This window comes from Pinus tabuliformis, chromosome 5_1 (assembly GCF_031772625.1).
Source record: "Pinus tabuliformis cultivar Carrire ecotype Pingquan chromosome 5_1, CPIR1, whole genome shotgun sequence".
Taxonomy (NCBI): Eukaryota; Viridiplantae; Streptophyta; class Pinopsida; order Pinales; family Pinaceae; genus Pinus; species Pinus tabuliformis.
The window spans coordinates 942,425,943-942,448,737 of record NC_142305.1 but is presented as its reverse complement, the minus strand read 5'-3'; the positions used below and the strand labels follow the sequence as shown (position 1 = coordinate 942,448,737).

The window sequence follows — 22,795 nt, the reverse complement described above, 5'->3', positions numbered from 1 at the left end:
TGTTACCCCTGGTATAATTACTACTATGTGACCCTAAACTCCTCATGTCAGGACCAACGGGTATCCTTGACTACAACTCCACCAAGCTCAACGTCCAACCCTTTTTCTTTGGTCGAGACCAACTCTGTGAGGGAGGGAAAACCAATATTATCTCTCTATGATTCAATAGTAGCAGTGCATTGCTCATACTCCTCAATTTCATGGTTATTACACTCGTAGGAACTCTTTGCATCCACCTGCACAATTAGCTATTGCTCAAGCATTTATGCATGCATAAAATATTTGTGCTCACCCAACATCAATTCTTCCCTACAATAATAATGTGGGAAATATATATGATGCCTTTGTTATTTGTGCATTGTGTGAATGGCCTGTGAAATACCATCATGATATTTCCCTCAGACATATTGGATGAATTCTTAAACCAAATCTTGTAGAGTTTCTCAAGTACTCGAATTCAGCTCTCTCGACAATTTGTTTTATATTGCACCACTTCAACACTCTACTATGTGCCATGGAGACGATCCAACTATTGCAGGCACACTTTCAAGCACCAAGAAATATCAAGGCACCATTATAATCAACCTCAACCTCAACATAACTCACCATAAAATGAAACTTACTCGTGCTTTCTTTCCTTCCCTGTTACAATGCTTCCATAGGTATGCCTCATCTACAATATCATATTGGTGGGCTCATTCATGCATGCATACATCATTATATAAAGTCATGCAACCACCAATGGCCACCATTTCTACCACCGTTTCCCTCTCTCAGCCACAAGGATCCATTACCAACTCCTCTAACCATTGGATTCTATATCTAGATATGCATAAGTGCAACAAATCATACCTCCTACATGCTCCTAGATCCATTATATCTAATTTAACTGCCATACACAAAATATCCATTTGTCGTAGTCATGTGACTCTCTCACTTACCAAGCCAAATAAACCTTGGCAATAGAGATGTCCCACTAAAGCTAATATATAGCTCTAATACCAAATGTTAAAAATGAACAGAGATGAAAAATAATATTTACTGAGAGAGTTATTAAACCAACAACTATCTAACATTAAACACAATGTAATGCACACAGTTACCTTGGGGAAAAATCCAATTCCAAGGAAAAACCAAGCTTACAAAATTCCATTAGTCCCTTGGCCAAAACAAGGCCAAGCCAACCAAGTGAGCCTTCAATGATCAACTCCAGGCCCATTACAACAGATTTCCTCCCATCATTTTAAATGATCAATTATATGCAATCCATAGACACAAAACCATGGGCAACCAAAAAACCATGGGCCCAAAACCACTACTAATGACCTAGTCAACTTTGACTCTTTCTCAAAGTCAAGTTTACCTAAAAAGTCATATATGGGGAGTATTTTATCAAAATTAGAGAGAAAAAATATTGAATCATAGAATCATGATCCTTCATCCCTCCAAGGTTTGTGTAATTAAAGGTTCAACTTGGCACCAAGAAACTACATTCCTAAGATTGATATGAGGAAGCTTGATTGATAACATGGATATTCTAAATGGATAAATAAATTGTCAACCCTACAAAAGGTAACTATTGCATCCTTTTATTTAGAACAAGATCAATTTGTATGGTATCAATGAATTTCTAAAAGGAAAAAGGCTTTTATTATATCTTGTTCCATTTTTATGATGGAATTGATAACACACCATGGGGATATTAAGAGCAATACATTCTTTAGTTAATTAGTCAATATCTAGTAAAGAGGTCCAATTACAAAACATATACAATAATTCCAAAATTTTATTCTTAGTGTAAACGACATTCGCGAGGATAATTTGTTAGACTTATTTATGGTAATTTTAAAGGAAGTATCCAACATGAGGTGTGTCACTTTGAGCCTAGATCTTGAGAGGATGTAGTAAGTCTAGCAAGGAAATTTGAAAGTAAAAATATGGCTACTAGAAGAATGGTCACTAACAACTATAGAGAACATCATCCTACATTTCCTAACCTCAGTCAACCCACAAATTTTATGCCTCAACAAGTGGATGAAAGAAGAACAAAGGGATTACATTTCAATAGTGACAGAAAATGCAGTAAGGGGCATAAATGTAGTGAGAATAAATTATTCTACAGAGACTATGAAAAGGAAGAAGATAAGAAATGGAACCATCATAAGATCTATAACAAGAAGAGATTTCTCCAACATTTTCTTGTCATGCATTCATTGGTATATGTACTCCACAAGCCCTCAATATAAAAGGATATATCAAAAATAAAAAGGTAACAATATTAATTGATTTTGGTAGTAACCATCACTTCATTAATTGCAACTAGCAAAAATGTTGATTTTTTTTTTTTTTTTTTATATTTTGAACACCATTATTTCTAATAATGATTGCGTATGGAGGTACCATAATTTGTTTAGGGAAGTGCCATAATATTAAGTAAAATATGGGAGAGTTTTTATGGAATAGTCCCATGATTGAAATACAAATGGGTGGTGTTGATGTTGTATTAATGGCCCAATGGTCACAATCATTGTGAATTGCAGCCCTTAATTTTCAATATCTCTCAGGATACTTTTCTTAGAAGGCAAGGAAATTGAGCTATATATATATATATATATATATATATATATATATATATATATCCAAGGGAAACTATCTAAAGTGACAAGCTCTAACAACATAATAAAATTACTCAAAAAGGGAAACCATGGTGTAATTGCATAATTTTGTTCACTAGATGTTCAAACATCTATATCATTTTATTCAATGGATCTCCCAAAAATTATTAACAATAATTCCAATTTATTTACAAACATTCTTAAGGATCTTTCCCTACTTAAGATCATGACCATGTTATTCATATTCAACATAGAAGTGTACCACTTAACATTAGGCATTACAAATATCCATATTCATAGAAGAGTGATATTGAGTGAATGATTCAATAAATGTTAAGAGGATGACATCATTAAACCTAGACAAAGTGCTTTCTCTTCACCAAAGGGTATGGTTACAAAAAGGATGGTTTATGGCATGAGTATCCAAATTATAGAAATATAAAAAATTAACATCAAAAATAAGTTTCCTATTCTTATCAGTAATGAATTATTAGGTGAATCACATGGAAAATTTTTCTTTACTAAGTCCGGTCTTCACCCAAGATATCATAAAATCTAAACGAGTTAAGAATACATTCCCAAAACATCCTTTAGAACCTATGAAGGTAATTATGAGATTTTGGTTATTCCATTTGGAATTACTAGTGCACTTTCAACATTCCAAATATTAATGAATTATATTTTCAAACCCTTAGAAGATATGTGTTAGTATATTTTTAATGACATACTAATCCATATCAAATTGTTTGAAGAGCATGTACAACATGTTGATAGGGTCTTAAAACTATTACAAGAGAAACAACTATATGAAGAGCCTTCCAAGTATGCCTTTGGAGTTCAAGAGTGGAATAATTGGGTTACATATCTCATGAAGTGTCAAAGTGGACCCTAATAAAATTAAAACTATGATGGAATAGCCAATCCCCAAAACCTCGAAGAAACTTACAGGACCTTAGGATTGACAAGATGTTACAACAAGTTTCTCAAGAATTATGGTCAAATAGTAGCACCTCTATCATCATTATTAAATAAGGAATAATTTTCTCAGATTCAAGAAGAAGCCAAAAGAATATAAAAAATTTAACAAGGCTATGTGTATAATTCTTGTCTTAGCCACACCCCACTGTCACAAAAACCTTTGCTATGGAGTATGATGCAACATGACATGGAATAGGTGTAGTTTTAATGCAGGAAGGTTTGCCCATTTTCTTAAAAAACAACCAACTTAAAGGAAAGAACTTTCTCAAACCCATTTATGGAAAAAAATGTTGGTCATACTACACGCGATTGAAAAATAGCACCCTTACCTAATAGGAAGACACATCAAAGTAAAAAAAAATCACAATAGTTTGAATTACTTCTTGGAGAAATGATTATATTCATAAGAGCAACAAAAGTGGGTTACAAAGATGATAGTATATCAATTTTAAATTATCTATAGAAAATGAAAACATAACATGGTGGAAAATGTACTTTCAAGGAAACAATAATAAAAAAAGGGTTTATGTGCTATTTTTATTCCTTAACTAATAGGAAGACACATCAAAGTAAAAAAAATTCACGATAGTTTGAATTACTTCTTGGAGAAATGATTATATTCAGAAGAGCAACAAAAGTGGGTTACAAAGATGATAGTATATGAATTTTAAATTATTTATAGAAAATGAAAACATAACATGGTGGAAAATGTACTTTCAAGGAAACAATAATAAAAAAGGGTTTATGTGCTATTTTTATTCCTTAATTTGATTGGGTTGAAGAAGAAAGGACATAATGGAAGCAATATCAAAAGGTTTTCAAGATCATTAAACAACTACAAGAGGAGTGAAATGCATTAGATAAATATTTGTAGAAGAATAATTTGTTATGGTATCAAGATCACCTATATTTATATAATAATTCCCAACCCAAACAAAACGTCCTTTTGGAATTGCACACATTTCCTATAGGATGATAATAAGGTTTCTTGAAAAAATACCAAAAGAACAAGTTTTTTTTTTTTTTTTTTGTTTTTTTTGTTTTGTTTTGTTTTTTTTTTTTTTTTAGTGAAGGCCTTAAAATTGATGTTCAAAAGTTTTTGGTTGAATGTGTGGTCTACAAATAGATATGGGAGAGAAAATAAGACCCTAGGTCTCCTACAACCATTATCTATACTAATTCAATGTGGAAAGAAGTTCCAGTGGATTTTATTACAAGATTACCCAGATATGAAGGAAATAATGATATTATGGTAGTATTAGATCAATTTACAAAGTATGCCTATTTTTTCTTTTTTTCTCATCCTTTTAAACTGAGTATAGTGGAAGTAAAATTGATGGAAACAATCTAAAATCTACATGGAATCTTGAATATTATTATAAGTGACAAAGATCCAAATTTCAATGGAATCTTTTGGATTGGATTCTTTTCTTGTTTAGGTACTCAATTGGCTCACAACTCATCTTACCATCCTTGATTTGATGGTAAAACTAAGATTGTGAATACATGTTTAGAATAATATATTCATTATGTTGCACCAAATAAATTGACACAATAGGTCAAGTGGTTTCCCTTGGAATAATGATGATACAACACATCCTTCCATACTTCATAAAAAATTTCCCCATTTATCGCACTTGTTGTATATCATCCTCCATCGATCAAATCACCCTTAAAAGGGACTACAAAGGTTCAAGTGATGGAGGAACACAAAGGGAAACAATAAGAGGTTCTTTGTAATGTACCCCCTTACCATATTAACCCAAAGGAGGTGGTTAATATGTTGAACCAAATCCTAATAAACAGTTATAAGAATGGGGTCATTTTTTTTATTCTTTTTCAAATCTATCAAAGCCAAGAATGAGTGACACCATTGCAATCATATCATCAAGATGATTCCAGGGATATAAAATTTTACCCTATTCTGGTGACAGTTTTAAGTTTCCCTCCTTCACTATGTATGGGTACTTTGTCATGGCACATGGCACCCATTGTGGTGCCAGAGTAGAATGTGCCATCTCCCCTTTTGTCTGTGTAACATATCAAGGCATAACACCTACATTGTATGTTAGGATTATATGTTTATATAGGTCACTATATAATATAGTCCCTTCACAGGATCCCCTTGTTCTCTATTATGTAGATACATGTCTCCATAATAATATATAGACTTCGTATTATAATAGTGCATACAACTTGTATTATAAGGTTCTCAACCCAACATACCATAACGTAGTCCACTAGTAGCATACACTCCATGAGCCCCCTTTTTAATACATATATAAACCTATCGAAATACATGGACCAACATTCGTGGGGTTGTATGGTTATATACACTTAAATAATCATCCCCATTTTTAATATGTGTAAACCATATAAATACATGCCCAACATTATAGTTGACACACAATATGACGATTCACATTATTTGGTCCACATAACAATCCATATGTCTATCCAACGACGATGAGTACTGAATGCATTTGACGGTTTTGATATTATAGTGGACCCAACCCCCTCTTATCTGTGATGTCACCATGGGGTGGTCTGCACTCATAGTTTTGTTACTAGTTCCGTCACTTAAATCCAATAGCCCTATCTAGTCTTTGCATGATCAACGGTATGTGGGGGTCCAACCTCATTTGGTAAGGAGAAGGAGGGGAGGGTGATATGCATTGGATTCCTAGCCTCCAAAAAATTTCACATGATCTTGACCATTGAGGAATAGCTCCATCACAGTTTGACGTCAGTCACATACACCATATGACTTGTTCTCCCAATGACTAGAGCTATAAATGGGTTAACCCTCCTCTCTTTTGGCCTGTGGCTATATTTTTTCTCATTTGATGGTGAAATCTTACTCCTCCGCCTGGATCGATAGTAACCCTGATTTCTTCCCTCTTGGTCACATGACTCATCATGTGACCGAGATAGTTTACCAAGATCAATTTGTTGTAGTTCTAGTCAGGCTATGCGTGAAAGTTTGGTTTTTGGCCCACAACACGAATTCGATAACGAGTTCCTCTTATCGAGCTTGATTTCATATGTTTATAATTAATTTTATATCATCACATTCTGAAGACTTTTTAGTTATGTCTCTTTGGATATCCTTGTTGTGCTTAGCCTCTAGATTTAGGCCTGTAGGTATCCTTAGCCAATATGTTTCTCGTGTCATTCTAGTCTATACAATGTTGAATAATTCCATCTTCATAGTTCGTAAAGTTTGTATAATTGCATCAATATAACCCATGCTCAATTTTGGACAAATACCCACATTTGTACTGAACACTTAGGCCCATAATTTTCCTATGTGATGTCTTAGCATAATCCTCGCCTGGAATGGCTCTTCATAGAGGTCATTTAATTTCGTTGGTTTAGGTAAATAATAATGTGTTAGATCTTTATATTTCCCGTCTATGGTTGTGATGAGCACCAGTATTGCAACAAGAATGCTGCAACTCCTGGGGATACCAACTTTACTTTATCAACCTGGGGTTCATACAAACTTGGAGGTGACAGTGCTGTATACACAAGTACAAGTGATGGTTCTACCATTTTGTCATTGTTAAGCTAGCAAGAGACCACCAGGGTTTTTCAATCCAAACTTCTATGGATTCAAAAGAAGCTTGATTACTAATGAGGGAAAGAGAAATCTACTCTAAGAGAAAGCTTGTCTACTGCAGTAAGGAAAAATACTGAAATCCAATGCTAAAACACACCATTTCCTAACTAACTGCTAAGAGACTATGCTTCAACAAGAATGCTAAGTTAACATGTATGAAATTCTACTGTCCTAAGCATGTAAGTTCAAAACATCAAACATTACTATTGTGCATGTAAATGACTAGAATAAATTTGTTTTTCTTTTTATCTTTTTTATGGAATAGTGTTTAAGCTAATCTCTTTGGCGATGTGGAAGGTGGCATAGAAATATTGGTGGATGGTTGGAAGGTTTGGGAGCCCCTTAGGTGACCTTCTCTAGCTTCCTAGAGGCTTTTCCCTCAATTTAGCCTCAAAACAGGCCACTACAGGATATCCTAAAAACCTACAAGATTCCCTGTATTTCTACAAGATGCAGCCAAGAGCAAAATGATGGGTGCTGAAGGTGATGGAAGGCTTAGGGAAGGTGGTTGGTGGATGGAATGAAGTGAGAAAATGCCTAGGATCACTCAGAACTCAAAACCAAGGTTGGGAGATGGTTGGATTTTCTCAACATGCTTGGAGAAGTTTCCTCGTAAAATGATGAAATTGGTGAGGGTATTAGTGAAAGCAAGGAATGATCATGGATGGATGAAGTTTGAAAGAGGTTTTTGGCTATGAGATCTCTCTTTACTTCTGAAACACCTGCACTACATCAAACATTGATATTTGCCCAAAAATCATGTAAACAAGGAGAATTTCAATAAGCTAGGAAAACAGAGTTTAATGAGCTAGTTGTCTACTTCATGCATGAGGAAAACTTGCAGCATAAGATGGAATAATTGATGAGATCTACTATAAGGCTGAAGATGGAAGAAATGATGACTAGGTCCTACTCTTGCAAATTGATCAAATGCTAGCTTAAGTACATAAAACTCTAAATTCTATGAGAAAGTAGAATTCTGTCTTTTTGGGGCTGCATAGGAGTCCTTTCCTCAAATCATGATCCCTGAAGGAAGAAGTGAGGCTAAAACACCTATTGATAGCTTTTTGATGGTCCTTTATCTCTTATAAACTACTGTTGAAGTAAAGCACAAATGGAAGCAAACTAATAAACAAACTAATCAAATCTACACTACTTGCAATGAAATACTTCTAAGGACAATTTAACCATGAATCTATGAAATCAATCTAAGCATACATATACAAGAAGAGGATCCTTTGCTGCTAGGGTTGGGCCCTAACCCAAGAGCTTCATCCCTCTGAGTTAACTCAGTACTGGATCAAGAAAAATCCCATTCTCAATATCAAAACAGAAAATTACATAATAGTGTCTTCCACAAGTATGGAGCTAAAAAATAACTAGTGTTTTTACAGCAAAAATTCGAATCCTAATGAGGCTCTAGGCCTCTTTATTTATACAACTGAAGTCTCCAATGAATTCCTTAAATCTAGGGAGACTCGGCTCCCAAACTCGAGATAAACTAACTCTTCGACTATCACTTTGCTCGACTGCCTTTTGATCTTCATTACTTGGCTGCTTGTACTCCGAGCTAGTGTGATTGATGGAGAAATATTCGAATGAGGGAGGAGCAAACGAGGAGGATTTACCTTCTACAATATCTCTTCCTTGTCCCATTCAAGTTTCATCCCTTAATCTTGCCAACATTCCTTGATTTTCTCTCACAAACCTCCATTCAATGCACATTAGTCCACTAGGCATAATATCTCACTTTGACTCATCTCGTTAAACAAAATATAATCAAAACATGTAATAAATTGTGAGAAGAGTTGATTTGACTAAGCTAGGAGGTGAATTAAGGTCCATATAGTTACCCAATGATGAGGCTCATCAGGTTGCATAACTAAACCCATACGTAAAGGTTTTCTGTTAAAATCATAGAGTTATAAGGTATTTTTCCTATAAGAATTAATTCCATATTGATCTTAAGTAAGTTCTTTACCTATGTAATCCAATAATAAGACAATCAATCCTATGAATTTTGTTTCTTTTCCAATTCCAAGCATTCAAAACATTGCAGTTGTACATATTTAAAAACATGGAAAATTCAACCAATCCCTCAAGGACTATAATACACCCCCATGGTACATGCATAGCTACAACTAGCTAGTAATTAAGAGTACTACCCTTTATTCATGTAAATTCAAGCAAGTAAGAGTTTCATGAAACGTAATTATCATTCAGTGGTTTGTCTTCTGAACTAGAGCATTTCCTCCTATCACACATAGATAGGTAATGCAACCAATTTGATTCTAGTTGGTGCCATAATCTCCTTTAACAATGGAGTGCTTTGATTTGAATGACTAGATTCAACAATCCATAAACATGAGGTTTCTAGTTAATTCTTGGCCTCATATTATATGCTTTCCTTGTGCAGGACACCCGCGGGTTAATTCGAGTTAGATGTATTTTAGAGAGTTGTGGACAATGTTATCTCAAAATCAGATCCTGGAAGTCTAGTTTTGAGGCCAATCCTTTAAGTCATATGTAGATTACATAGTTCATTACACAAGGAATTATATAGGCATTTTCTAAAGCATAAATTCACACAACCATGTTTCCATACATGTGAACAACCACATTACATATTATTCTTCGTATGTTGGTGGTACAAAATGAATTCAATAACAAAAGTATGAAATTAATTATATAAACCACATATAAGAAATACTTATCTCAGATGGAGTTGGGAAACTGAGTTCGATACTGCAAATATCCAACCAACTGTAGACAAGATGCAACTAATTATTTCTTACAATTTGCACCCCCAAGCCAAATTCCAAGGATTGAGAAGGTTGCTCAAAGGGAAAAATCAAATCTTCCAACTGAACTAGGGATCATAGAGGTCCAATCTACCTCCACCCTTTGGCTACCATAGGTAATGATCCAAACAAGGGAATTCCTAATTCTATTACCTCCACCCTTCAATCATAAAATGGCTCAAGCACATGCTAGTCCAGTGAATTCGGAGGTCTACTACCTTTTCCCACTAACCAATAAGGAAATCCAAAGATAGGAATCTGCACCCTCAATCAACACCAGGGAATCTAGAGGCTCCACCTCCACACTAAATTAATTTACCATAGTGGATTCCACCTAAACAAGGGAATCTATAACCCACTAACACAATGACGAAACAAGAAAGGCGATTGGGAATATTGCTCTTTGTAGGACTCAAAGGAGCAACCTACACCCTGTTTGTTAAGGGAGTCCAAAGAAGACCATCTCCACCCTCCAACCTCTGGAAATCCAGATATTTTCCATCCTCTGAAAGCTATAGATGTACAAGATTTATAAATCAGGAATATGCATAGGCACTAGTGCTTTACTATATAACAACTATGATTGACCAACAAATATTCTTCTAGGATAAACTTTCACCATTTCCCACACATTTGCAACATGAACTCCTGGAACCATAGGTCGATTCCTCCTCCATTTCTAGGAATTTTTCTTTATGTTGCTTGTGGACAAAGATTTATACTGCACTAACACTGCTTCCAAATTCTCAATTCAATGTTCACCAACAAACTCCTATTATGCCATTCTACACGTTGTGATGCATTTTCTTAAGTCTGCATGTGTTATGATTTATTCCCTTTGCCTGCATAAGACTCTATAGTAGCAAAAAGCCTCTATTATTGGTAAAATTGTAGCAAGGAAGGGCTTCTTTTGACTTGTGCCTTAGTCAAAGAAGAAAATTCAAATTCAGTCTCATAGAAATTCAAGTTATTTGTCAATTGACATGTGTGATGTGGCCTATCCATAGTTTATTATCAGTTAATTTGAGTTAGATGTATTTCAGAGAGTTGTGGACCATGTTATCTCAAAATCAGACCCTGGAAGGCTGCTGACCAGGAAGACCTTAAGTAACTATTTTAAACCTACTTTAGGCTGAGGTTTAGCCTCCCCAACCTGAGAGGGATCTCTTAAAGGATTAATGATCTTTGATTATGATAAATATGGCTAACTCTTATGAAAAAAATGTAAAAATATGAGTGGTGGAAACACAACTAGAAAGTATCCATTGGGCTTATGGAGTCAAATTCGTTTCAGTATAACAGTGATATCAACCTTACATAGAAGTCAGGGCATATAAAATTCAACCATTCAGAATACACCAGAAACATATAGGGCACACAGTTTGTAAATATGTGAAGGAAATTAGAGAACATACAGTGATTTCTAAGTAATCACACATCTATACCATTGCAAATATTGAAGAGAAGATAACACACAACATTCTGAACAATAAACTCCTTCTGATTCTTGAGAAGTAAAGTCAAGTCCTGTATTACTAAAACAAAGTCATATACATAGCACAATAGTTCCAATTTCTATGAAATTTTCCAACCCCTGGTCCATTGCCCTCTCTCCTATATATAGAATTCTTTTACAAGGCTGAGATACCTACTCCTACGTGAGGGGAACTCTACTATGACACCTACTCAAACTTTAACTAAGTATTAAATACAACAACTGCTAACTGGGAGTTTTAGAAACCTAATACAATTAGGAGTCTAACTCTACATCATGCTGAGCATAGCATTAATTACAATCAAAATTCGTTCTCTGACAAGTGGTTTCCTTCAGTTTAGCCTTAGTGGATGTTTAAAAACTCCTTGCTGGCCCTTATGTCTCATCTCCATTACTGCTCCAGAAAAGTATGGGACTGCCCCCTGTTTTTCTGCTTTTAGTTTCCTCAAAGATATTCGGAACCAATTAATCATGTTGACATTGCTTAATTACACAACAATCTATTGGAGTGCCACGTTCCTCATGTGCTGTAAGCCTTTCCCATATGCATGTGTGATGACAAAACCTTTCAAAAAGATTTGCCGCTTTGTCAATCATAATTGATCAACCGAATTGTAACATGCAGCTACAACAGTTTTGTAGCGCGCTATGAAACTGCTGTGTAATTTCAAAAACACAGTCTTCCTTTCATAGTTAAATGATCGCCATTGTTCATGGCTTAAGCCCCTTACTCCCCTGATCACCTTGACAAGATTTGCTTGCAAATTTTCAAGAAATGGATATTGCTCCTAAGGAAGACATGCAATGACACCAATAACACCATTGATTGTTCCAAATATAACTGTAGGAATCTGGCAGATGCATAACAAGAGATCCATGCCTAATAAGATACAACAAACTCTCCTAAGTGGTATTCACCTACAACTTCCAATTTTCCTCTCTCTTCATCAGTTGCAGCATCGCTATTTTTCCTCACTGTAAAAAGGTTGAAATTGTTCTCTGCTCCAAGGTATAAAATGTATTCGCAAGACCTAACAATGGATATCCTAATTTTACTGATTCTGTACCATCAACCAACTGCCTTGGAGAGAAATCACTGTGACCATCCTCATCAATCTCCGGTGGCTCTAATGTCAGAGTCGAATCGCGGAATTTCTGCATCATTGTGCTTGCTGTGTCACTTGCATCACAGCTTGAACCTCCCACCATGGCCATGGAATAGGGTAACTTTAATGCCAAATTCTTTACAAGTAGCTACAACATCTTCCTATGCTTTATATAATTCCCATGCAGCAGTGAAATTCGCTGCATCTTTTCCTGAATCAGAAATGAATAAATTGAACAAAACCTTTCATGATTTCCATCATGACCATCTTTCATTGCATTAAACAAACCTCAAATTGGAAAGCATGCAAGCTATGGTTCTTAAATCGAAAGGGACTTTTGTGTCTGAAGCAGCTCAAATTTCTGGTCATGCTCTCATTTTCTTGTAGTCCCAATGACTCGAAGTATCTTTGCCACCATGATTGACCCCGTAATTTTGCAGGCCTTCCAGCTTTGCTCAGTTGAATAGCTTTTGCTGATTTTGAAGTATAATGAGCCGGAGTGAACTTTCGATAGTCAGTGGAAGATCCAATCTCATGAACAACACATCGCTCCTTTAAAAGTGAGATGAAAGGAAAAAATAGATTCCTCTGAAGACCACCTTCATATAAATTATCAGGAGCCCTGTTGGAAGTGGAAACCAAGATAATTCCTTTGTTAAATAAATGTCTAAACATCCGATTCAGGATCAATGCATCTGAGGAGAAATTAAGGCTTTATATTAAAGCTGCATTAGGCCCTACATTGTAGTCTATATATAATGCTTTTTGTTAATATCCCCAATCTTACTGAACAAAACAAGCACGTAACCAATAGAGGAACATGGGCCTACCAAAGGCCTTCATTTCAAGAATCTTTTAAACCAAAGTCCAATGTTTAGAAAGCTTTCGAAATTGGATTGCGTCCTGTCAATGCTGTGTACATCATTTGGGAAAACGATGACTTTTACTTCCACCCCCTTCTCCCGCAAAGCTCGAGCAAACTACAATCCATTTGATACGGGAATCCTGAGGTCTTGTGCACCCAAAAGTAAGAGAACAGGTACTTTTACCTTTGAAATATGTCTAATTGGTGAACACTGATAAAACATGGTGATATCTTCTATTGAAGGTGCTTCAGTGTAAACATTTTTCCCATTCTTTCCATATGCCTCCACATAACACCAATCAGGAATATCTGTTGTGCCAACCATTAATGAGAGATTACACACAGGATTCTGGACAGCTGCAGCAACAAACCTATCTAGTGCTTGGCCAATTTAAATGGGTTGCAAGAAACCCTTCGTGGGAGGGAAAGTCCCTTATGAATTACTAGATCAACAGCATTTATGACATCAGCCACATCCTGTCGCCCAACATTAACAGGTTGAGATTGCAAAGCCTCCTCTCCAAAGCCCAAAGAACCTATGTAGTTTACATAAAGTAGGTTGTAGCCCATTGATGACAAAAAGGCTTGAGTTCTTGAAAAGCCTGTCAATGAAGTAGAATGTGGCCCACCATGGAGGATAACAATGAGTGGATTACAAGCATCCTCCCGAAGAGCATTTTCCTTACTTTATGATTCACCGAAGAATCTAGATGACACAAATATCACCTCAAAAGGCTGTTTGGCACCTTTTGTTAACAAAAAATCTTGATTTTTAACTGGAATCTTCAAAATATTAAATTCAATTGAGGACAGCGAAGCTTACACTTTCTCTTAATAGTCCATGAAGGGAATTGACATATCTAACCACCTCCACCTTGTTTTTTCATCATTATTCGTGTCAATTCTTGACAGACGGCCATATTTCAGTTTCAGAGGATTGGCTGGGCTGCTAGACATTGCAAGAACAATGTTATCATGCACTGCAAGAACACTCCAAGAAGAATTTGAATTCTCAGGGCTAATTCTTGAAACTTTTCCACTGACTACATGTGGGAAGAGCAATGGAATTTTGAATAAGACTAACACGAACAATGCGTGGAGCTGGAATCATCTTTGGCTCAGCATTGAAATGATATGTCTGCAACATTTGTAACCACGATGCCTCCTCCTGCATCAAGTAGCATCTTCATCATAGAACAGGGATCTAATGTGGTTCGAATAATATCTGCAACAGCCTTTGATTCTTGAATATTGGCATGGTGCACCCTATTTCCAGTCTCCCGCTTTATAACATCATTCAAAACTAGAACAGGAGCATACATGGTTGCAAGTGAAGGCGGCTAGCAGTCCGTCGAGGGAACAAATGCTAGACTGGACAAAAACCACCGAATCACAGCTGAATTCGACAGGGAAAGTGTATAAGCTGACAACTGTTGATGTAAACATAGTGAATTTTAATAAATTTGATAGCTGGATGAGATTTTCTATGGATCAACACGAATCCCCGATTTCTTAGCGCAGTCGGTGCAAAATCGGTGTTTTGCACTACGAAATCACCTAGACCGGGTTTCTGCGCTATGAAATTTGAAATGAGTTTCGACATATGATATTCATGTGAGATATGAGACCAATGATAGACTAAATAGAGAATTGACCCCATTTGACATACTAACAAGACTCTTAACAAGACTCTAAAACAAGATGAAAAGACTAGACCCAAAATTGACACCAACCCTTTGACAAATTTAAAAAAAAATTGATGTTCAGAATTTAAAATATTTTTTCTTGAGTGATAACAGGTGGCTCCACTTGGGATGGTGTGCCCCTGTGGTACATTAAGAACATGCAGGTCGAGTGCTTTGTCTTCTTTATAACAAACATAGATTTGATTGACAAGCATCTCCTTCAAGCTTCTTGGGCCTTCACCTCGGGCTTAAGCTTGATGATCACTGTAGGAGAAAGAAATCTACATCTACTGAAAAATGCTTAGTCAACCTTGAGCTTATTTGCATTTTCCTACCTACCTACCCTATCAATTCAAACTTCTTTCAGCTCAATCAAAGTGAAACTTCCAATGTAGCCAATCATTTGTCTTATCTGATATTTGAGTTTTTTGACTGCATTGGAGTTCAGAGCCACTATGATATTGTGATGATCACTGCCACTGAAATTGCCTTTGATCTTCATAGAAAAACTGAAACACTAGAGAGTAAAACTCTTCCATGTATTTAGCTATAGGATCCCAAAATACATGATCAGATTGATGGTTCTCGTAACTTTCTGGTTGTGCCAATTGATCTTCAATAACAATGTATTCTTCCTCAATCACGAAAGAGATAGGAAGCAACACCCTCTCCTTGTGTTCTGACATAGAAACCTTTTGAAAAGAATGATCATGACCATGAAGACTATATGATTGAATTTGACCTTGTAAACCTTCAATGTCTTTCTCAATGTCCTTAGCAACTTCATCCAAAAATTTCATCTTATCTTCTGTCTTGCACTCAAATGATTTCAGATGAGAAGACACGGACAAAGAAAAATTTTCATCTATTTCTTCATTAACATGATCATCATTCCATTGTTTGAAACCTTGAATTGAAGGAAAGTTTGCCACCAAATCTGATCTATCTATCCATTCCTCCAAAAACATAAACCAAAAGTCTTCAAATGACTTAATAGATTTGGCAGGAAAGCTTTCAATCCACTGTTTACATTTCCCTTGAAATGAATCATAGAACAAAATAATGCAAACATCTTCATGTTCAACTCTAAGAAGCTCGATAAAATCACAGAAATTAGATATATGCTTCAAAGTTAAACTCAAATCTTCTCCATTGAATTTTGGACCATTCCTTAGAAAATATGCATCCTTGGGAAAATGATTTGGGAAACCATGAATTCCTGAAAAATGTATGCATGCATACGTTGAAATAAGAATGGTAGCATCTGGGTCCGTCATAACTCTAGTGGAATCACCATGAATCTATGAATTTCAAATTCTTCAACAATGGAGTCGCCAAGGTAGATTGCAGCCTCGAAAATCTTCTGAGCCCCTGCTACCTTCAGAAGTTCAGTCTCTTGGTTTCGGGAATGAATAATCTTCAGACTCCCGGCAAATGCACCAAAATTTTATCTCAAAATCAGACCCTGGAAGGCTGCTGACCAGGAAGACCTTAAGGAACTATTTCAAACCTACTTTAGGCTGACGCTTAGCCTCCGTAACCTGAGAGGGCTCTCTCAAAGGATTAATGATCTTTGATTATGATAAAGATGGCTAACTCTTATGAAAAAATGTAAAACTATGAGTGGTGGAAACACAACTATAAAGTATCCATTGGGCTTATGGAGTCAAATTCGTTTCGGTATAACAATGATATCAACCTTACATAGAAGTCAGGGCACATAAAATTCAACCATTCAGAATACACTAGAAACATATAGGGCACACAATTTGTAAACATGTGAAGGAAATTAGAGCACATACAGTGATTTCTATGCAATCACACATCTATACCACTGCAAATATTGAAGAGAAGATAACACACAACATTATGAACAGTAAGCTCCTTCTGATTCCTGAGAAGTAAAGTCAAGTCCTGTAATACTAAAACAAAGTCATATACATAGCACAATAGTTCCAATTTCTTTGAAATTTTCCGACCCTTGGTCCATTGCCCTCTCTACTATATATAGAATTAGTTTACAAGGCTGAGATTCCTCGTCCTACGTGAGGGGAACTCTGCTATGACACCTACTCAAACTTTAACTAAGTATTAAATACAACAACTGCTAACTGGGAGTTTTAGAAACCTAAGACAGTTAGGAGTCTAACTCTACATCATGCTGAGCATAGCATTAATTACAATCAAAATTCGTTCTTTGACAAGTGGTTTCCTTCAGTTTAGCCTTAGTGGATGTTTAAAAACTCCTTGCTGGCCCTTATGTCTCATCTCCATTACTGCTCCAGAAAAGTATGGGACTGCCCCCTGTTTTTCTGCTTTTAGTTTCCTCAAAGATATTCGGAACCAATTAATCATGTTGATCTTGCTTAATTACCCAACAATCTATTGGAGTGCCACGTTTCTCATGTGCTGTAAGCATTTCCCATATAAATGTGTGATGACAAAACCTTTCAAAAAGATTTTCTGCTTTGTCAATCATAATTGATCAACCGAATTGTAACATGCAACTAAGACAGTTTCATATCACGCTACGAAACTGCTGTGTAATTTCAAAAACACAGTCTTCCTTTCATAGCTAAATTATCGCCACTGTTCATGGCTTAAGTCCCTTACTCCCCTGATCACCTTGACAAGATTTTCTTGCAAATTTTCAAGAAACGGATATTGCTCCTGAGGAAGAGATGCAATCACACCAATAACACCATTGACTGTTCCAAATATAACTGTAGGAATCTGGCTAGATTCTGAATATGGAAGACGCATAACAAGAGATCCATGCCTAATAAGATACAACAAACTCTCCTAAGTGGTATTCACTTACAACTTCCAATTTTCCTCTCTCTTCATCAGTTGCAACATCGCTATTTTTCCTCACAGTAAAAAGGTTGAAATTGTTCTCTGCTCCAAGGTATAAAATGTATTCGCAAGACCTAACAATGGATGTCCTGATTTTACTGATTTTGTACCATCAAATGACTGCCTTGGAGAGAAATCACTGTGACCATCCTCATCAATCTCCGGTGGCTCTAATGTCAGAGTCAAATCCCAGAATTTCTGCATCATTGTGCTTGCTGTGTCACTTGCAGCACATCTTGAACCTCCCACCATGGCCATGGAATAGGGTAACTTTAATGCCAAATTCTTTACAAGTAGCTACAACATCTTCCTGTGATTTATATAATTCCCATGCAGCAATGAAATGCCCTGCATCTTTTCCTGAATCAGAAATGAATAAATTGAACAAAACCTTTCATGATTTCCATCATGACCGTCTTTCATTGCATTAAACAAACCTCAACTTGGAAAGCATGCAAGCTATGGTTCTTAAATCGAAAGGGACTTTTGCGTCTGAAGAAGCTCAAATTTTCTAGTCATGCTCTCATTTTCTTGCAGTCCCAATGACTCGAAGTATCTTTGCCACCATGATTGACCCCATAATTTTGCAGGCCTTCCAGCTTTGCTCAGTTGAATAGATTTTGTTGATTTTGAAGTATAATGAGCTGGAGTGAACTTTTGATAGTCAGTGGAAGATCCAATCTCATGAAAAACACATCGCTCCTTCAAAAGTGAGATGAAAGGAAAGAATAGATTCCTCTGAAGACCACCTTCATATAAATTATCAGGAGCCCTGTTGGAAGTGGAAACCAAGATAATTCCTTTGTTAAATAAATGTCTAAACATCCGATTCAGGATCAATGCATCTGAGGAGAAATGAAGGCTTTATATTAAAGCTTCATTAGGCCCTACATTGTAGTCTATATAAAATGCTTTTTGTTAATATCCCCAATCTTACTGAACAAAACAAGCACGTAACCAATAGAGGAACATGGCCCTGCCAAAGGCCTTCATTTCAAGAATCTTTTAAACCAAAGTCCAATGTTTAGAAAGCTTTCGAAATCGGATTGCGGCCTGTCAATGCTGTGTACATCATTTGGGAAAACGATGACTTTTACTTCCACCCCCTTCTCCCGCGGAGCTCGAGCAAACTGCAATCCATTTGATACGAGAAATCCTGAGGTCTTGCGCACCCAAAAGTAAGAGAACGGGTACTTTTACCTTTGAAATATGTTTAATTGGTGAACACTGATAAAACATGGTGATATCTTCTATTGAAGGTGCTTCAGTGTAAACATTTTTCCCATTCTTTCCATATGCCTCCACATAACACCAATCAGGAATATCTGTTGTGCCAACCATTAAGGAGAGATTACACACAGGATTCCGGACAGCTGCAACAACAAACCTATCTGGTGCCTGGCCAATTTAAATGGGTTGCAAGAAACCCCGTGGGAGGGAAAGTCGCTTATGAATTACTAGATCAACAACATTTATGACATCAGCCACATCCTGTTGCCCAACATTACTAGGTAGAGATTGCAAATCCTCCTCTCTAAAGCCCAAAGAACCTATGTAGTTTACATAAAGTAGGTTGTAGCCCATTGATGACAAAAAGGCTTGAGTTCTTGAAAAGCCTGTCAATGAGGTAGAATGTGGCCCACCATGGAGGATAACAATGAGTGGATTACAAGCATCCTCCCGAAAAGAATTTTCCTTACTTTCTGATTCACTGGAGAATCTAGATGACACAAATGCCACCTCGAAAGGCTATTTGGCACCTTCTGTTAACAAAAATTCTTGATCTTTAATTGGAATCTTCAAAATATTAAATTCAATTGAGGATAGCGAAGCTTACACTTTCTCTGAATAGTTCATGAAGGGAATTGACATATCTAACCACCTCCACCTTGTTTTTTCATCATTATCCGTGCCAATTCGACAGATGGCCATATTTCAGTTTCGGAGGATTGGCTGGGCTACTAGACACTGCAAGAACAATGTTATCATGCACTGTAAGAACACTCCAAGAATAATTTGAATTCTCAGGGCTAATTCTTGAAACTTTTCCACTGACTACATGTGGGAAGAACAATGGAATTTTGAATAAGACCAACTCGAACAATGCATGGAGCTCGAATCATCTCTGGCTCAGCATTGAAACGATATGCCTGCAACATTTGTAACCATGATGCCTCCTCCTGCATCAAGTAGCATCTTCATCATAGAACAGGGACCTAATGTGGTTCGAATGATATCTGCAACGGCCTTTGATGCTTGAATATTTGCATGGCGCACCCTATTTCCAGTCTCCCGCTTTATAACTTCATTCAAAATGAGAACAGGAGCATACATGGCTGCAAGTGAAGGCAGCTAGCAGTCCATCGAGGGAACAAACGCTAGACTGGAAAAAACCACCGAATCACAGCTGAATTCGACAGGGAAAGTTTATAAGCTGACAACTGTTGATGTAAACATAGCGAATTTTGATAAATTTGACAGCTGCATGAGATTTGCTATGGATCAACACGAATCCCTGATTTTGTAGCGCAGTCAGTGCAAAATCAGTGTTTTGCGCTACGAAATCACCTAGACCGGGTTTCTGCGCTATGAACTTTGAAATGAGTTTCGACATATGATATTCATGTGAGATATGAGACCAATGATAGACTAAAAAAGAGAATTGACCCCATTTGACATACTAACAAGACTCTTAACAAGACTCTAAAATAAGATGAAAAGACTAGACCCAAAACTGACACCAACCCTTTGACAAATTTAAAAAAATTGATGTTCGGAATTTAAAATATTTTTTCTTGAGTGATAACAGACCAGTTGATGGCTAAAATTAGATAACTAGTTGAGTTATCTCTAGTGTAAATCAATTAACTGATCTCTAGTTCCAAAATAGAGACAATTATTAGTTTAGTTGGGTAGTTGACTTTCTGTTAACTCAACTTACTCTTAGTTAACTAGTTGCAACTGCTAAAATTAGCCCTAGTAGGTCATGCAATTTGAATTTCCTATTGAGATTGGAGAAAGGCACAATTGTAATCATTATTATACAACAAGTTTTGTGTATAGGCTTGATAATTGAGCAAGTGAATTTCTCTTGGGAATTGCACAAGGAAATAACAAAAAGTCCTATTTTTTAGGGGTTGAATTGTGCAAGGAAATAGGAGCTTCCTTGTAGGTTTATTTAGCTAAGTGTTGGGCAGTTGTTGTGTGGAGTTGATCAATATTGCAGGGGCTTCAGGCTTGAAGAAAATTCTTTGTAATATATTGTTGAAGGTGCTGGAAAACTGTCAACCAAGGGGATCTCCCCATTATGAAGTCCCAACTAGACCTCACACTGTTTCATGTAAGAGTCCCATCTAGTATAAAGGTCTGGTTTCCATATACTTGGAGATTTGCCTTGGCTCTAGCTATTAGCACATGAGAGTGTTACACTGGTATCTTCAAACAACAAGGTAAGTGTGCCTGGTGAGTGCGTAATGTAACTCATGTCTAGGTTCTCTTACTACAAAGGGGAAGAGTAAAGTGAGCCTCTAAGTGAGAGGTAATAGTACCACCCAGGAAGAGACATACACGAACTAGAAATGTATGTCCAACACATAGTGGAATAGTCCACAATGGATGTGACAATATTTAAAATTGAAGGAAGGTGACAACACGTACACCACCCAGTGGAGTGGTCCACATAGATGTGATGGTTGTTATAACAAAAAAAAAGATGTCCTGTCGAGTATCCCGCAGAGATCCCATGAAGTAGTCCAAAAGGATGTGAGGACGATGATAACCGATACACAAAGTTGTCCCGTCTAGTATCCCACAGAGTAGTCCATAGGGATGAGACAACGTGATAACCAATACAACACATGCCTAACAATATAAGTACTAAAATAACCAAAGTAGTTCAACTATATTCTTAGTACAAGTGAAACAAACATGCATTACAAATGCTGAAAGAATAGTATTACAAACATATACAAAACATACATGAAAACGTGATGGCCTTAACAGGCTTATGAATTAATCAAAAGTCCCAAGACACATCTGTACACCATACATCACTAGTCCCAATAGTGGGACATTGGAGCCACTCCTCGCTCCTCAAAGAATTGACTATCTACTCTCAAGGCTATGTGGGAGGAGCCAAGGTGAAAAAGACATTGCTCATATAATGGGAGGGGTATATATAACCAAGGGTGATTATTAACCCTTGTGACTGATGGAATACCTTCATGACTGTTGAACTTGCTATGACTTTTGAAATGACATGACTCTTCAACTTATTTTTTGCATCCACTGAACTTTCACTTTACATTACATTCAGTTACAACAGTTATGGCCCATAGTGGTGATGTGGCCTTGAAAATCATGACACAACTTGACATGACACTGTTGACATCTACTGGATGGATACAGTGTCCATGTCAAGCTGATGTGATTCTAAGTGATGGATGTACTCTCGGGGGTGCTTTGTCTTCTCCACCTCATGGCTTGATGTTGCGGGGTCTTCGATGGTATTGGTCTTGCAAGATGGTTCTGTGCATGTGTTCCTTTTGCTTGTTGCTTCTTTTTTCTATCTAGATGTAGGTAAGTCTTCTAGCATGTGCGCTCCTTCTTCATACCATTCGTCATCTCGCCATGATCTATCAGTGTACTTGTTCCTGCAAGTCACTCATGATGGGACGACACCAAATCCAAAACCTCCTAGTCTAACATGATGCATTGTTTTCTGTGTTTCGGGCATGGGACATATGACAAGCTAGGAACAAGCCCAGTAACTG

The 22,795-nt window shown here is 36.6% G+C and overlaps 2 pseudogenes; both read right to left on the bottom strand.

Annotated features, from left to right (window-relative positions):
- Positions 1–13,456: 13,456 nt before the first annotated feature.
- Positions 13,457–18,281, bottom strand: LOC149167883 (acylamino-acid-releasing enzyme 1-like; annotated as a pseudogene).
- A 680-nt stretch (positions 18,282–18,961) lies between these two features.
- Positions 18,962–20,357, bottom strand: LOC149167882 (acylamino-acid-releasing enzyme pseudogene; annotated as a pseudogene).
- Positions 20,358–22,795: the final 2,438 nt, after the last annotated feature.